General features: G+C 37.7%; 1 protein-coding gene and 1 long non-coding RNA gene across 3 annotated transcripts in view; one reads left to right on the forward strand and one right to left on the reverse strand.

Moving 5' to 3' along the window:
• CAPZB (capping actin protein of muscle Z-line subunit beta) overlaps nucleotides 1-19,363 on the reverse strand; it is a 116,780-nt gene that overhangs the window by 83,826 nt on the left and 13,591 nt on the right. The gene's annotated exons all lie outside the window — the stretch shown is intronic.
• On the forward strand, nucleotides 14,756-16,908 carry LOC128638372 (uncharacterized). The gene is made up of 2 exons (XR_008399088.1): nucleotides 14,756-14,870; nucleotides 16,786-16,908. It is a non-coding gene; the product is annotated as an uncharacterized LOC128638372 (long non-coding RNA).

Genomic DNA, 19,363 nt, shown 5'->3' on the forward strand with positions numbered 1-19,363 from the left:
GTGGGTTTGGAAAACAATTAAATTTGCAGACAAGATTTCTGATATACGGTAGAGATATGTTAATGAAATGCTATTGATAAAAAGCGTATTTGGGGTAGTTAGTTAGTAACAGGCATAGAAAATATTTACTTACAGTGGCCCTTTAAGTAATCTAAGAAATCATGATCAAGGGTAACATTACAGCAGCTGTGGCTACCTGGCTCTCAGGATCTATTAGGCCCTGCTACAGGGGAAAAAAAAGAAAAGAAAAGGCTGAGCAAGAGCTAAAAAGTATACACTGTAAATACCAAATGTCTCAATGAATTACTAAGTGCAGCTGGTTATTGATGTCAGACCCCAAAAAGAGCACAAAGTACCATGGGAGTACAAGGAAAATATATCTACCAGACAGAAGAAAAAGAAATTGAAGCCTCATGCAAGATCCACGTGCACATCCTCCAGTGATTACGGCACCAGTGTTTATCTAACTGACGGGATGTTTACATCTCCAAAGCATCATTTTTCTCCCCTTGTTAAAAACAGAGAGGAAATCAGGCATCCTTTTATCTGGTGCCAAAACTCCCATCCGTGATGAGGTGGACTCGACGCCTTGCTGCGAGCAATATGCGTCTTGGAAAGGAGCTGGATGTCAGTTGCACGTTGGCTGCGCTCTCATCTGCTCATTGTCAGCAGCTGGGAACCATTCAGTAGTAAAAAACCAACGAGCTCTCTCTACGATCACGCACATAGGTAGCACCAGCCAGGCTCCCACAAACACCTTAGTGACAAGGGGATTTTAAATAGTTGCATTACTCAAGTAAAAACAACAACTTAATAGGGACGATAAGCTCCACAAATGTTTATAATGTTTATGCAAATGTACTATTTAAAAGGACATTGTATTGCAAACATTTTGTTGAATACGTCAAGCTGGAATTCTATACAGGTATACCCCGCTCATACAGCGGGTTAGGGACCGGAACCCCGCTGTAAAGTGAAAACCGCCTTAAAGTGAAACAAGGCAGTTTTAGCTTTCTTTTCACTTGCCAGTGTGTTTAAAAACTTGAAAACATGTTTGAACTAACATACATTAGGGGTGCAATAGTGCTAGGTTTAGTTTAACACTAGCACAACACAGTATTCAATAAATACTGTTACTGTAAAATAGTGACAATTACTGTAGTAAAATTTGCCAGACTATAGCACTGAGACACAGATTGCACTGTAATGCTCTAAACACAGTGAATTAATCATAACAAAATGGTGCCAGTCACTTTTCTCGCAATCTCACGATGCTCAAAGCACTGTTTTAAAATCACTGGAGGATGAACTTCAGCTCCATAAAGTGCTGTATTAGCAAAACGCTGTAAAGTGAAGCGCTGTAAAGTGAGGTATACCTGTATTTTTAAAAAGGGACATTAAACACTAAATACCTTTTATAAACATAGTATTGACGTTATTCCCTACCTCTCTTTTCTGATACCTGCAGTGTAACCTAAGCATGCAATTTTAAACAAATTTCCAATTTACTTCTATTATCTAATTTGCTATATTCTCTTGATATACTTTGTTGAAAAGCATATCTAAATAGGCTCAGTAGCTGCTGATGGGTGGCTGCACATAGATGCCTTGTGTGATTGGCTCACCTATGTGCATTGCTATTTATTCAACAAAGGCTATCTAAAGAATGAAGCAAATTAGAAAATTGAAGTAAATTGGAATGTTGTTTAAAATTGCAAAATTGCTGCCATATAGTGTTCCAAACACGTGCACGCTCCTTAGCTTACCTAGGTATCATTTTCAACAAAACAAAAAAAAAAAGGTAATTTGATATTATAAAAACACTGCTGCCATTTAAAAATTCTACAACATTGTTAAAAACATTGATGCCATGTGGTGCTTCAGGGGCAGGCACGTGCCTGAGCATACATACAAAAAAAATAAATTAATTCATTCAATGCTGTATCTGAGTCATAAAAGTTCAATCTTGAATTTCATGTCCCTTTAGAGGGACAGTAGAGTCAAAATAAAACTTTCATGATTCAGATAGGGCATGTAATTTTAAACAACTTTCCAATTTACTTTCATCATCAATTTTGCTTTCTCTTGGTAATTCTTAGTTAAAAGCTAAATCTAGGTAGGCTCATATGCTAATTTCTTATGCCGCCTCTTATCTGCATGCATTTTGACCTTTTTCACAACTAGAGGGCGTTAGTTCATGTGTGCCATAACATTGTGCTCATGCACGTAGAGTTACCTAGGAGACAGCACTAATTGGCTAAAATGCAAGTCTGTCAAAAGAACTGAAATAAGAGTGCAGTCTGCAGAGGCTTAGATACAAGGTAATAACAGAGGTAAAAAGCGTATTAATATAACTGTTGGTTATGCAAAACTGGGGAATGGATAATAAAGGGATTATCTATCTTTTTGAACAATAAAAATGATGGTGTAGACTGTCCCTTTAACTTGACAAGGAACACCCTAGTTGAGTAGTTCAGAACTTCGCCCCCTAAAGCTGGAGACTTGAGGTTAACTCGTTTCAGCTGGTTCCTGTTTAGGCTTTGGAAGTCTGACAATACACCGCTGGCACAAGCTCTCCCATGAAATAAAGAACCAACCAGAGGCCAAACTGTACCTTTCTGGGAAAGAGGTGCAGGTATGGGGGGGAACTGGAAGGAATATACATTGGATTAAGACTGAAAACACTAGTAAGGGACATTGTGTGACCATCGCTATAAAGCTCGATGTCATGGTCAGAAAATAATACGCGTTACAATATTTACACTTTTAGTATTTGACAAGAAAGAAAAAAAAGTGTTATACTAAATGCCAACATAAAGAATATTCCTTCCAACAAAAGTAAACTGTACTGGATAAATCGTTTTATTCTCTCTCACGAACCAGAGGTTACAGATCATTTCTTAGGGACAATATATTGACTAGGAAAGTGCATTATTTTGTGCTTCATTATTCGTTGAAATTAAAGGGACAATAAACCCAAAAATTTTATTTCATGATTCAGGTAGAGAGTACAATTTAAAACAGCATTCCAATTAACTTCTATTATCTTATTTTCTTCATTCTTTAGATATCTTTTGTTGAAGAAATATAAATGCACATGGGTGAGCCAATCACAAGAGGCATCTATGTGCAGCCACCAATCAGCAGTGACTGAGCCTAACTAGATATGCTTTTCAACCAAGGATATCAGGAGAATGAAGCAAATTGGAAAGTTGTTAATAACCGTATTCTGAATCATGAAAGAAAAATGTTGGGTTTCATATCCCTTTAAAAAATTATTTAATGATTCAGATAGAACATATAATTTTAAACAACTTTCCAACGTACGTCTATTATAAATGTTCTTTGTTTTTTCTTGTTATCCTTTGTTGAAAAGCAGGAAGGTAAGTGCAGGAGTGTGCACGTGTCGGCAGCACTATATAGCAGCAGTTGTGTTATATATTAGCAAGAACACTAGATGGCAGCACTATATATCAGCAGTTGTGTTCTATAGTGGCAAGAGCAATAGATGGCCGCACTATATAGCAGCAGTTGTGTTATATATTAGCAAGAACACTAGATGGCAGCACTATATATCAGCAGTTGTGTTCTATAGTGGCAAGAGCACTAGATGGCAGCACTTTATAGCAGCAGTTGTGTTCTATAGTGGCAAGAGCACTAGATGGCAGCACTATATAGCAGCAGTTGTGTTCTATATTAGCAAGAGCACTAGATGGCAGCAGTTGTGTTCTATATTGGCAAGAGCACTAGATGGCAGCAGTTGTGTTCTATATTGGCAAGAGCACTATATAGAAGCAGTTGTGTTCTATAGTGGCAAGAGCACTAGATGGCAGCACTATATAGCAGCAGTTGTGTTCTATATTGGCAAGAGCACTAGATGGCAGCAGTTGTGTTCTATATTGGCAAGAGCACTATATAGAAGCAGTTGTGTTCTATAGTGGCAAGAGCACTAGATGGCAGCACTATATAGCAGCAGTTGTGTTCTATATTAGCAAGAGCACTAGATGGCAGCAGTTGTGTTCTATATTGGCAAGAGCACTAGATGGCAGCAGTTGTGTTCTATATTAGCAAGAGCACTAGATGGCAGCAGTTGTGTTCTATATTAGCAAGAGCACTAGATGGCAGCAGTTGTGTTCTATATTGGCAAGAGCACTAGATGGCAGCACTATATAGCAGCAGTTGTGTTCTATATTGGCAAGAGCACTAGATGGCAGCAGTTGTGTTCTATATTAGCAAGAGCACTAGATGGCAGCAGTTGTGTTCTATATTAGCAAGAGCACTAGATGGCAGCACTATATAGCAGCAGTTGTGTTATATATTGGCAAGAGCACTAGATGGCAGCACTATATAGCAGCAGTTGTGTTATATATTGGCAAGAGCACTAGATGGCAGCACTATATAGCAGCAGTTGTGTTATATATTGGCAAGAGCACTAGATGGCAGCACTATATAGCAGCAGTAGTGTTATATATTGGCAAGAGCACTAGATGGCAGCACTATATAGCAGCAGTAGTGTTATATATTGGCAAGAGCACTAGATGGCAGCACTATATAGCAGCAGTTGTGTTCTATATTGGCAAGAGCATTAGATGGCAGCACTATATAGCAGCAGTTGTGTTCTATATTAGCAAGAGCACTAGATGGCAGCAGTTGTGTTCTATATTAGCAAGAGCACTAGATGGCAGCAGTTGTGTTCTATATTAGCAAGAGCACTAGATGGCAGCAGTTGTGTTCTATATTAGCAAGAGCACTAGATGGCAGCAGTTGTGTTCTATATTAGCAAGAGCACTAGATGGCAGCACTATATAGCATCAGTTGTGTTCAATATTAGCAAGAGCACTAGATGGCAGCACTATATAGCAGCAGTTGTGTTCTATATTAGCAAGAGCACTAGATGGCAGCACTATATAGCAGCAGTTGTGTTCTATATTAGCAAGAGCACTAGATGGCAGCACTTTTCCTGTCATGAAGTGCTCCAGACATGTGCTAGATATATTTCTTCAACAAAGAATAAGATGAGAACAAAGCAAATTTTTTAAGAGACGTAAATTGGAAACTTTTTAAAAATTGTATTCTCTATCTGAATCATGAAAGAAAAATTTTGGGTTTCATGTCTCTAAGTGAAGTTAAGCCTAAAAATGGTATCCTTCGTTAAAAAGCATACCTAGCTAAGCACAGAAGCGTTTAGATAATACGTCTGACACCTGAGGGTCTGAAGAAAATAAAAATATAGTAGCTTTGTCTGGCACTCTATTTTCTTGCAATAGATTAACATCAGCCAAGTGTTTAAAGGGACAGTCTACACCAGAATTTTTATTGTTTTAAAAGATAGATAATCCCTTTATTACCCATTTCCCAGTTTTGCATAACCAACACAGTTATAATAATATACTTTTAACCTCTGTGATTATCTTGTATCTAAGCCTCTGCAAACTGCCCCTTTTTCAGTTCTTTTGACAGACTTGCAGTCTAGCTAATCAGTGCCTGCTCCCAGATAACTTCTCGTGCACGAGCACAGTGTTATCTATATGTAATATGTGAACTAACACCCTCTAGTGGTGAAAAAACTGTTAAAATGCAATCTGAAAGAGGTGGGCTTCAAGGTCTAAGAAATTAGCATATGAACCTCCTAGGTTAAGCTTTCAACTAAGAATACCAAGAGAACAAATCAAAATTGGTGATAAAAGTAAATTGGAAAATTGTTTAAAATTACATGCTCTATCTGAATCATGAAAGTTTATTTTGGCCTAGACTGTCCCTTTAAGTTTGCAAAACAAATTAGGAGCCAGTCTGTTTTTCACATACGTCGCATAATTAAAACATTGTACATTATAATCTCGATGTGCTTTACGCCCCTTTAAGAATGCCTTTTCACCTACTTGCATATGTTTGCAGACATTTTCCTTTCTGCAGTAATCAAATGTAAGGGAGGACCAAAATCATAATGTTGCTATGTCGGAGGCATGAAATATTGAATATGACTTGGCTAAGCCATCTCTAGTCAGTCTCAAAAACACTGAATAGAATCACTGCTACAGCAGAACAGAAAGCAATGGTAAAATTACATTACTGTAACTGTTATAATAAAAAGGAGATTTAATTAAATTATTTCCCATCATGAATATAAAACTGTAATCAAACGTCGGTATGAAAAAATATTTTAAAATCGATTTAAAAAAAAAAAAAAAAAAATTATGTACAGGGTTAAACACAACTCATTTTACCCACAGACTGTGAAGGGCATCTCCATTAAAGTGAATGTAAATTTTTATGCTTAAAGGGACAGTACACTGTAAAATTGTTTTTCCATAAATGTATTTTAAATGACTTGTTATACCAACTGCAGAGTATAAAATATTTGAGAAATTGCATTTTCGGGTTTATTTGTGTATCTGAAGTAGCTGGTTTTGTGCTTTGAAACCACAGCCTATTACAATGGGTTGAGCTTCAGGTAATATCAGATCTCATTATGTTATCACTTTTATGTACACACACTTGCTTCCTTATCTTATATTTGTCTGGAACACCAAAGCTCAATACATAGAGAGAACAATGGAAAATTATCATTATATTACTTAACTATCATGCCCCCACTGAGGGTGTAATCTCTTCTGCTGGCTGTGTTTACTTAGGCTTGTCAATAGCGTATACGCCAGTATCAAAACTTTCAGTATAGGTTGGGAAACCACAAGCTAAATCAGCTATTTCAAATGCTGAAATATGAGTAAAGGAGCTACTTGCAACCAATTTAATACACTCTAGCAGGTAAAAAGGATCATTGGGAATAATTTAAAGGGGAGAACGTTTTTGGGTGAACTGTCCCTTTAAGTGCCCGGTTTTTAAAACTTTGATTAAAAACAGGGGCACTTTAATTCATCAAAATTTACATTTCACTCCTGTTGTGACAAAAAACTTACCTTTTAAACTTCACAGCAGCTGCTGCTTCCTCCGGTCTCACAAGCCATTTCTGATGTCAGAAATGATTGATAGGTCATCCTCCAATCACAGATTCCCCCCCGGGGGATTCAGTGTCTGATTCACTGCAGTGATTGGATGAAGCCAGATACCTCATTTTAGACCCAGGAAGAGGCTTTGAAACGGGTGGAGGAAGTTGGAGCTGCTGTGAAGATTAAAAAGTAAGTTTATTTTCACAACAGGAGTGAAATGAAAATTTTGATGAATTAAAGTGCCCCTGTTTTTAATCAAAGTTTTAAAAACCGGGCACTTTAGCATCAAAATTTACATTCACTTTAAGTCCATTTACCCATTAACCACTTTACCCAGCACGGGAGCAAGCTATTTTGTTGAAGGCCCGATCAGGTGTGCTATGATTAGACAGAACGCCTGTGGCACGTATTTAAACATAAAAGCAAAGAAAATTTGTTTGTGTGCATAAATCTATCATTTCAAATATCTTTTAAAATGTACAGTTATCCTTATGTTACCTAAAACATTTTCTTTCATCATTCAGGTAGAGAATACAATTTTAAACAACATTCCAATTTACTTATATTATCTAATTTGCTTCATTTTTTAGATATCACATGAGGCATCTATGTGCAGCTGCCAATCAGCAGCTACTGAGCCTATCTATATATGCTTTTCAGCAAAGAATTTCAAGAGAATGAAGCAAATTAGTTAATAGAAAAATTAAATTAGAAAGTTGTTGCATACTCTTTCTAAATCATGAAAGAAAAAAAATTTGAGTTTCATGTCCCTTTAAGTTTACTGTCTGTTTTGTCCTGGCGTTCGGAAAGCACAAACTAGGTCTCGGGATAGTAATGAAAAAGGTAAACTGACATGAGATTTCAGTAGAATAATAAGAACAGTGTTTATTATGAACTTGCAATAACACACTAAGCAGTGAATACAGTAAAGCAGAACAAAGCAGAGATTAAACTATAAAGCATTACTTTTTTCAGGTTTCGGATAAGGCATTAATAGCATGTAACAGCTCTAAGAATAAACATTCAGTGGAACACAAGCCAGGCAATAGATTCCATAGGTACTGTATGAAACTTCTATCCAAGATGTTACCCACAGACTCTCCTGCCACCCTTAGCAATTCTAATATTGTATAGTGTAGAAGGCGTGTCTAACAGTATGTCAATCATATTCATTTAGCAAGCATTTTAGAAAATGAGTTTTTCTCATAACAAGCAAATATTCCCAAATTAGCCTAGCACTGTCTGTTTCTTGGAATATTACACCCCTCCATTTCTAGATAAGAGCATCTGCTATGAGAACAGAAAGGCAGAGTGAAATACAAGTGTAACTTATTTCTTAAAGGCATATTTTTATATATATATATATATATATATATATATATATATATATATATATATATATATGTTGTAAAAGCAAAGTTATAATTTAAGACTTCTAATACATTAACTGTTTGATTATTTGTGCAAGGAATCATGAAAAAGCTTCCAATCCTGTCCCTTTAAAAACAGAAAAAATAATGGATCGTGTACTAGGCTTATGTAACTGCCTATACTGGAAATAGTTATAGACAGTAAGAAATGCAATTCTGACATCTGTAATTCCACAGAACAGCACCTGCAAAACGTTTATCCGAGCATCACGTACACCACAAATGATACCAAGCTTATTCCTCTTACTGTATGACGGCATGTGCTGGCATCCTCCCAATATAGTCATTACAGGAGCAACCTGCATCCTACCAGCAAAATCCTTACAGCGTCATCTTACAAATGATTGTGGTGGAGATACAAAAAATACTTGTGTCTGAGAACATAGAATAGAAAAAAACAGTACACTATGTATGGCCAGTTCTCCATTGTTTCAGAGACTATCCAAACGATATGCATATCAAGCTAACTAAGCAAATTATTTGTAATTATAAGTACATCCCTATTCCATTTCAGAGGAAAACAGCTGACATGTATTTATGTACTATTAAAGGGACACTGAACCCAAATTTTTTCTTTTGCAATTCAGATAGAGCATGCAATTTTAAGCAACTTTCTAATTGACTCCTATTATCATTCTTTCTTCATTCTGTTGCTATCTTTATTTGAAAAAGAAGGAATCTAAGCTTTTTTATGTTCAGACTGTGGACAGCACTTTTTTATTGGTGGATAAATTTATCCACCAATCAGCAAGAACCCAGGTTGTTCACCAAAAATGGGCCGGAATCTAAACTTACATTCTTGCATTTCAAATAAAGATACCAAGAGAATGAAGAAAATGTGATAATAGGAGTAAATTAGAAAGTTGCATGCTCTATCTGAATCACAAATGAAAAAAATTGGGTTCAGTGTCCCTTTAAGTGTATATTCAGCTGCAGAACAGGACATTGCAAACTGTGTGTATAGAAGATAAAATATTGGCAAATCTGCAACGTAAAAGCCATAAAGAATGAGGAAGCAGATATTCATGTAATGTGTTCAATGTGTAAACTCGTTACCACCCTGAACTAGAATACATGACAGACCAACCATGCCTGGTTCATGTAATGCTTGGCTTGCCCTTTGGGAAGGGCGGGAGAGGCACTAGCCCCAGTGTCCTGGGATTTGGAGCACCTAACACTGTTAATGTACATCCTGTATTTAGTCTATGGAGCAGTAGTTATGGTATCAGGTGGTGTAACGGTGTTATTTTTTATATAGGACAGGGGTGGGACATACAAGGGCCAGGGCTGAGTGCCCCCCCTTAAATCTGACTTGCACAGGGACCCGCAAATGCTAAGAGTGGCTCTACTGGCTTCTCAATATTCTTGACCACAGTTAAAGATCAGTAATGGAAATATTATAGAGCCATATTTTTTTGCATTAGAACATCACATCAAAGAAACATTAAAAAAAGAAACAAATAATTAAAGATTCTTTGTGTTTATACACTTCAAATGGGCTAAACACAGTTAAATTCAGCTCCACTGCAGCAGTGCACTACTGGGAGCTAGCTGAACATATCTGGTGAGCCAATGACAAGAGGCATATGTGTATCCACCAATCAGCAGCTAGCTCCCAGCAGTGCATGGCTGCTCCAGATCCTTAGTATGCTTTTCAACAAGGATGCCAATAACATTTTAGGAGATTTTCAATTTACTTCTATCAATATCATGAACGTTAAATGTTTACCTTTATGTCTGTAGTATTTTCCACTAAAAATGTTGCCAGCCGAGTGGGACGACAAAGTAGCCGGGTGGTTGCAAATTAATACTTTGCAATATTGTAACATTTTCTGTTATGTAGATGATACTTCAGCTATCCAAAGCACAAACTAATTGCATATTTGAACATAAATTGGTTTAATGATAATTTCTGCAACAAAGAAATATATATATATTGGGTAACTTTAGCTTTAACCCCCTGTACGTTCGCTGCAGTCCTGGGCTTCTCACTGCCGCAATATCGCTCAAAATAGCGAAACTGCGCTATTTCTGCACGCCCTCGAGTGGGGCCCTGCAGAAGCAGATTTGCAGAGTTACATTTGCAGAGAGGGCCACTCTGTGGCCCTCTCGGCATCGGACAGTGGTGGTGCCGATCGTTGGTTAGTGGGAGCGTAAGGAGGGTGGGCAGGGCGGCCCATCGCTGGAGGGGACGGGACCGTATGCAGCAGGGAAAAAAAATTAAGAGCCAGGAAGTGAGGTGGAAGGAAGGAGGAGTGGCAATGAGGGGGAGCCTATGTGGGATCCATTGAGGGAAAGGGAGCTGGGTAATGAGAGGGGGGGCAGCTACAGGGGTATTTAAAAAAAAAAAAAAAATTACAAAAATCTGCAGCAAACTGGGTACGGGCAGACAGCTGCCAGTACCTAAGATGGTGTCAAATAGGTAAAGAGGGGAGGGGGGTTAGAGAGCTGTTGGGGGATCCTACACTGCAGAAAATATAAAAAAATAAAAATAAAAAAATATATATATACTGTCTGCCAGTACTTAAGATGGGGGTGACAATTGTGGGGTGGGGGAGGGAATTGAGAGGGGTCAGAGAGTGGGATGTTTCAGGTGGGAGGCTGACCTCTACACTAAAGCTAAAATTAAGCCTAGAAGCTACCTGATTAACCCCTTCACTGCTGGGCATAATACAAGTGTGGTGCGCAGCAGCAGCATTTAGCGGTCTTCTAATTACCAAAAAGCTGATGTCTGCTGTTTCTGAACAAAGGGGATCCCAGAAAAGAATTTACAACCATTTGTGCCATGATCGCACAAGCTGTTACGAGTTTTTTTTATTTGATCGCATTTGGCGGTGAAATGGTGGCATGAAATATATCAAATTGGGCCTAGATCAATACTTTGGGTTGTCTACTAAAAAAAAATAATATTGTTTTGATAGGTAAATATAAAAAAAGCCTCTATTTCAGTTTAAATGTAGTGATGGCACAAATGATAAAAATGCTCTGGTCTTTTGGGGAAGTTTTTGTCTGAAATGCCCGGTCCTTAAAGGGTTAAGGGATGGTAAACTTAAAAAAAAAAATTATTTCACGATTCAGATAGAGCATGCAATTTTAAGCAACTTTCTAATTTACTCCTATTATCAATTTTTCTTTGTTCTCTTGCTATCTTTATTTGAAAAAGCAGGAATCTAAGCTAAGGAGCTGGCCCATTTTTGGCTCAGCACCCTGGATAGTGCTTGCTGATTGGTGGGTACATTTAGCCACCAATCAGCAAGCGCAACTCATGTGCTCAACCAAAAATGGGCCGGCTCCTAAGCTTAGATACCTGCTTTTTCAAATAAAGATAGCAAGTGAACGAAGAAAAATTGATAATAGGAGTAAATAAGAAAGTTGCTTAAAATTGCATGCTCTATCTGAATCATGAAAATGAACACACATTCTACACTAGTGGGAGCTAGCTGCTGATTGGTGCCTGCACACATTTGTCTCTTGTGATGGCTAACGAGATATATGTCTAGCTATCTCTTAGTAGTGCATCACTGCACATTCAGCAAAGGATAACAAGAGAATGAAGAAAATTTGATTATAGAAGTAAATTAGAAAGTTATTTAAAATTGTATGTTCTACCTAAATCATGAATACAAATGTTGGGATTTCCTGTCCCTTTAATTGGAAATGCCACTGAACTAAAAACTGTATGCATCGTTATACTATTAGACAATTAATGAAAATGATAAAGTTCTATTATTGGGTGTTTCCTGTGTATGAGTGAAAGGGAAACTGCACCTTTAACCCCTTTGAGATTCTTAAGGAGTGCAGCTGGTGGGAGCAGTGAAAGGGTTACACATAAAGGATAGGGTTTCCACTTGCATACCCAGAGAAGCTACAGTCTGGAATCTGCTGACCAACAGTAAGGTATCAGGTTGTACCTCTCTGGCCTGGTCAGCAGGGAAAGCTGAGAGGACACACACTGCTGGAATGCCAAGCCCTGCAATAATTACTGTACAGCACCCACCCTCTACAAGCCAAGCCCCGCAATAAGCACTGTACAGCACCCACCCTCTACATGCCAAGCCCCGCAATAAGCACTGTACTGCACCCACCCTCTACAAGCCAAGCCCCGCAATAAGCACTGTACAGCACCCACCCTCTACATGCCAAGCCCCGCAATAAGCACTGTACTGCACCCACCCTCTACATGCCAAGCCCCACAATAAGAACTGTAAAGCACCCACCCTCTACATGCCAAGCCCCGCAATAAGCACTGTACAGCGCCCACCCTCTACATGCCAAGCCCCGCAATAAGCACTGTACTGCACCCACCCTCTACATGCCAAGCCCCGCAATAAGCACTGTACAGCACCCACCCTCTACATGCCAAGCCCCGCAATAAGCACTGTACAGCACCCACCCTCTACATGCCAAGCCCCGCAATAAGAACTGTACAGCGCCCACCCTCTACATGCCAAGCCCCGCAATAAGCACTGTACAGCACCCACCCTCTACATGCCAAGCCCCGCAATAAGAACTGTACAGCGCCCACCCTCTACATGCCAAGCCCCGCAATAAGCACTGTACAGCGCCCACCCTCTACATGCCAAGCCCCGCAATAAGCACTGTACAGCGCCCACCCTCTACATGCCAAGCCCCGCAATAAGCACTGTACAGCGCCCACCCTCTACATGCCAAGCCCCGCAATAAGCACTGTACAGCGCCCACCCTCTACATGCCAAGCCCCGCAATATTTATCAGGAGGCTCTTGGCTGCCAGTAAGATTTAGTGCTCTTTTGTCAATGAGGAAAAGCTCTTCAATGTTATCCTATGAAGAATGAATGACAAAGTTCCAAATCTCCATGTTTTTAGTCAATGGATTCCGTACAATAACAATAGCGCTGTTCACTGGAGAGATGGATTTTATAAGAACATTCAGATAGAGCAAACCATTTGAAACTATTTACTATGATCACTTGCTTCATTCTCTCTGTGTCCTTTGCTTAAGGAGCTGTAATGCATTATTGAGAGCTAGCTGAACACACCGGATGAGCCAATGACAAGTGGCATTTATGCACAGCCACCAATCACCAGCTAGCTCCCAGTATTGAGTTGCTGCTCCTGAGCCTATCTAGGTATGCTTTTCAACAAAGGATACTAGGAGAATGAAGCAAATTTGATAATAGAAGTCTCTTTAAAGGATTATTTTGTTATAATTTTTAAGCTAAACAACTAACATATTAAAGTTAATAAACATTAATTAAAATCTACTGACCTATATTTTCTCCAAAACGAAGTTTCATAACGTTCTAAAAGTTATATATTTTATTCGCCGATGATGTCACGTTATCCTGCCCACTATTTTCAGCACTGCGTGTTCAAAATACTTAAACCAATAACTTTGTGTTTAAAGCGCCATTTTGACACCTAGGTATTGTAAACGGATTGGTACAGAGCAAAGGATACCCACGGAGTGGGTTTGGAAAACAATTACATTTGCAGACAAGATTTCTGATATACGGTAGAGATATGTTAATGAAATGCTATTGATAAAAAGCGTATTTGGGGTAGTTAGTTAGTAACAGGCATAGAAAATATTTACTTACAGTGGCCCTTTAACAAGGCATAAGGAAATTATTTCTGAGAAAAAAAATAAAAGAACGTTAAAACAACTCTTGCAGTTGCTCAGTTGGGACGTGTGAAAACTATCAGTTTTCACTTGGGACCACCAGTTCTATGCTCCCAAGCAGTACTTTATCTATGTTTTTACCCCTTTGCAGAGGTTAAACACAGAGTTGCAAGATCACTGGAGAAAAAACATGACATTCTCCAAGTCTAACGAATTAGAGCAGGTCATATTTTCTTTTAAATACTTAAATTTCCCCCAAATTAATTTATTTCTGGGGGGGGGGGTGCATAGCAGAAATGAAAGTGTCAAGATAGTTGACATTCTTTTTAGAAATCAAAAAAGGCACAAGTGAAAATAAATAGCATTACCTCATTAACAAAAAGATAATGCCCTATTGCATTAAAGCATTTTATTATTGCCTTACGGCTTGTATTTACCTACGTCATAACCCCAGCAGAAGTGTTAAATACATAGTTAAAGTCAGCTCCAGATCAGTAATGCACTACTAGGGTCACATAAAGTTATTAATTAGTAATGAAGTATGCACATGCACCGATGTAATATAAGGCCGTAACACTGAGTGTACTTATGCCGGTGACGTCACAGCTGGCACAAGATCTATTCTGCAGATCACAAGAAATAAATAACATCTAAGTAAGAGCAGAGTGTAAAATAGCTGTCCAGTTGCAAGTGAACTAACCTCTCTAGAACTGCAGTTTCACACATTAGTCCGGCTTCTACTATCAACACTCAACCTAGCAGCGTTCAATAGTGACCAACAGCCAAGTCCTGGAGCAAGCTTCCTGTATGGTCAGCTCATGGGGTGCTCCTGTGTTTAACACCCAAAGAAAAAATACTGATCTTCCTGCTGGACAACAGATGACTGATTTGGTAAAAAGCAAGGACATTGGCAATTAGGCCTATTAAAGGGATATGAAACCCAATTTGTGTCTCTTGATTCAGGTAGAGCAGCAATTATAAGCAACTTTCTAATTTACTCCTATTAAAAAAAATATTTGTCGTCTTGGTATCTTTGTTGGAAAAGCAGGAATGTAAGGTTAGGAGCCGGGCCATTTTTGGTCAGCGCTAAATATAGCCACCAATCAGCAAGCCCTACTCAGGTGCTGAACCAAAAATGGGCCAGCTCCTAACCTTACATTACAAGCTTTTCAAATAAAGATACCAAGAGAGCGAAGAAGAAAAATAATAGGATAAATTAGAAAGTTGCATGCTCTATCTGAATCATGAAAGAATACATTTGGGTTTCATATCCCTGTTGAGATTAAGCAAGGTTCATGCGCTCTTATAAGCTTGTATCTCTGTGCTGCTAACATACTATTTTCTCCCCATGTTATCTGTATCTTAAAAAGGGACATGAAACTATTTTTTTCTTTCATAATTCATATAGATCATTAAACAACTTTCCAATCTAAAATTGTTCCATTCTCTTGCTATCCTTTATTGAAAAGGATACCTAAGTAGGCTCAGGAGCTGGGAGCTAGCTGTCAATTGGTGGCTGCACATATATGTCTATTGTCATTGGCTTACTGATGTGTTCAGCTGTCTCCCCCTAGTGCATTGCGGCACCCTCAACAATGGATACCAAGAGAATGAAGCAAAATTGACAATAGAAGTAAATTGGAAAACCGTTTAAAAAAAAGGTATGCTCTGAGTCGTAAAAGGGAAAAAAATGGTTTTCATGTCCCTTTAACTTCCTAAACGCATCAAATCACCAATACAGCACTAATTTTCCAACCCCTTTCTGCTATCTGTAAAAATAAAGTCAAAATTTAACTTTCACGATTCAGAGAGCATACACAGTTTCAAATAACTTTCCAATTTACTTTTAGTATCAATATGTGCTTTGTTATTTTTGCATCCTTTGTTGAAGAATCTACTTAGAGCAACAATTTGATCTTCAACAAAGGAAGTTGTTTACAACTGAATATTCAAACCATAAGTTTCATTTTAACTTTACTGTCCCTTAAAATAATATTCGGTAACACCACAATCACAATTCCACACAAAAATTAAACTTTAAATAAGTTTAAGGAATTAAAGCCCAGTATCTACTCTTAAAAACAGGGGCACTTTAAGTCATTAAACTTTACAAACAGGTTTTTGTTTTTTTCTTTTCTTTTATTAATTACTTACCATTTTGTTACTGTAAAAAGACCGCCGATCCCCCGCACGCATCTCTTTCTATATTTTGCAGATCGATGACAAATCCCACTCCATCAAATCGTTGCGTGCCTTAAGAGCTGGACGCCAACGATTGGAGGAAGCCGTATTCGTCATCGATATGCTAAATACAGACGGAGGATTGGCGGTCTGTTTACCATAACACAATGTTTTTTGTTGTGTTTTGTTTTTTTTAAACGTGTTTGTAAAGTTTAATGAATTAAAGTGCCCCTGTTTTTAAAGGACCGTCAATACAGTAGATTTGCATAATCAACAAATGCATGATAAGAAGACAATGCAATAGCACTTTAAATGAGTAGTAGATGTTATGTCTATTTCCACTCCCCCTTTATCATGTGACAGCCATCAGCCAATCACAAATGCATATATGTATATTCTATGCATTCTTACACATGCTCAGTAGGAGCTGGTGACTCAAAAAGTGTAAATATAAAAAGACTGTGCACATTTTGTTAATGGAAGTAAATTGGAAAGTTGTTTAAAATTGCTGTTCTATCTGAATCATGAAGTTTAATTTTAACTTGAGTGTCCCTATGTTTAGATACTGGGCAGCAATTCCTTAAACTTTACAATCACTTTAAAATATTCTAAATCTCTCCTACAGAGCATCTCCAGATCCGACAGATGTATTTGCAGATCCCATCACCTCTCTGAGCACTCACTTGTATGAATGAATGAAGAAAAAAATGGTACTGTGCTCATTATTAAAGTAACACTATTACCCTGATGTGACTTTTTCTTATATTTGTTTACTAAAGAATGATTAACACATTTATAGCAAAAAAGTATTTACAAATAGATCATTTACCTTTATTTTATTATTTGAAATAGCTGCATATGACTCCAAATTTTAATTCTACTGTACTGGCTATAGAAAAGCTATGCAAGCAAAAGGCAGCAATAGAAATCAACTTCCCAGTGGGGATGGGAGGGAATACAGTGAACTCAAATCAGCCTGGGAACAATGTTCCTTTAACACTGAAATGAGAATGCCCAGATTTGGAGGAGTATATTTCAAGAAATCCTTTTATGCGGACAGGATTATTACTATTCAAATACTAAAGAACAAGCGCCAGTAAGTCATATCTGTAGCAGGAGGGAGATAAGGATGTCATAAAACACAAGTTTTCTAGATGTGGATGACCGTGCATGATGTCATAAGACTCTGGGTGAGGTCAGCAAACTAAAAACACAAAAAACTTTAATCAAAAACCTGACCTCATTAAATAGTCAATGAATAAATGTACAAAGTGCTTTACACCCTTTATGCTTATGTAAAGCGTAATGAGAAAGTACCTGGTTTTTAAAAATACTCATAGAAAAAAAAAAATGCTTAAATGTAAAGTTTAATTAATGAAAGTGCCCCTGTTTTTAAGAGTATTTTTAAAAACCGGACACTTTCTCATTAAACTTTACATTCACTAAATATGACCAGAGACAAGCAAAATAGTGTGTTAAGACCAATAACGGAAGCACACACAAAAAAAAAAAAGATAGATGTATTACGATATCAAATATTTACAGCCCACAACATATTATTATTAATAATTAATGAAAAATAAAAAAAAGAAGACGATGTGTGGATAACAAGAGAAAATCTTTGTATTCTAAGTCACCCTGGGAGGGAATGGAGCAGATATTGTGCATTCTTCCTCATTCCTCCCCTATAGCCTCCTGTGCCATATAGAAAGGCATTATTATTATTATCAGGTATTTGTAGAGCGCCAACAGATTCCGCAGCGCTGTAAAACATAGTCGGTGTACAGGATAGCTTTTGTAGGCATCAAGTGGGTAGAGGGCATGCTACCTCTCCATAAGAAAGAGCAAGTAATTAAATGAACATGAAATAATATTTGGGGAAGATTTAACAATTAAATGAACATGAAATAATATTTGGGGAAGATTTAACAATTAAATGAACATGAAATAATATTTGGGGAAGATTTAACAATTAAATGAACATGAAATAATATTTGGGGAAGATTTAACAAATTGTGACTGTCCCTATCAGTAGCAGACTCGCTCATGCGAGCCTGCAAGTGATATTTATGAAGCAGTGGTCTAGACTTCTGCTTCCTAAACTCTCTCCAAACTCATCTGATCTAACCAGGGTGAATGCCAAATTCTGTTCAACAACAATCGGGACTCTGCTACAGCACTGGTAAATATAGGCAATGTAGCAAGTATAGACACAGCACTATTGAAAGGTGCACGGTAGGACAAGAAACGCTGCTTAGTCCCTGCAGCATAGATAACTGCAACAACGTACACAGCACCAAAGTATAAAGTATTTCGAAGAGATTTTGGTGCTGTGGACATTGTTGGAGTAGTAAATACAGGCAGAAAACCGTGCCTGCAAGCTGAGATAATGTGCAGGCATGTTCATCTGGAGAATGATAAATCTGACCCTGCATTATGTGGTAATACCTTTAAAACTCTTCATGTTATTAATGCCCCATAAAAACCTGTAAACCAGCCATAGGGGGACGGGACACAATACTCTGGACTGACATTTAAAAGGGACATGAACACCTTGCAATTACAAGACCTGTTTGCTGTCTTGCTATATAATAACGTATCAGCCAAGTCTAAAAAATGTAAAACCAATTAACATCTTGTTTACTGCAACTGTTTTCCACTAGCTAAACTTATTGTCTTATTTGAAGGAGCCAACACAGGTTTGAATCTGCAGAAAACAAGCCTAGTCACAGTCATAAAGTTAGTATAAAGTGAATTGTTATGCATTTGTTATGGGTTAAAGGGACATAAAAAAAGTTGGGATAGAGACAAAATATAATAATATGTACTTTAATTACTTTACCTGCAAATGTATAATGCAGTGCCTCACCATTAACCCTTTCTTTTAAGTTTCTGAATTTTAAAGCTCTAACTCCCACCACACATTTCCTTCTATGGCTGTATCTATATCTATTGTTGTTTAAAGGGACACTGAACCCAAATTTTTTCCTTTCGTGATTCAGATAGAGCATGCAATTTTAAGCAACTTTCTAATTTACTCCTATTATCAATTTGTATTTGTTCTCTTGCTATCTTTATTTGAAAAAGAAGGCATCTAAGCTTTTCTTGTGGTTCAAAACTTTGGACAGCACTTTATTGGTGGATGAATTTATCCACCAATCACCAAAAATGGTCCGGCATCTAAACTTACATCCTTGCATTTC

The sequence above is a fragment of the Bombina bombina genome, chromosome 8, assembly GCF_027579735.1.
Source record: "Bombina bombina isolate aBomBom1 chromosome 8, aBomBom1.pri, whole genome shotgun sequence".
Classification (NCBI taxonomy): Eukaryota; Metazoa; Chordata; class Amphibia; order Anura; family Bombinatoridae; genus Bombina; species Bombina bombina.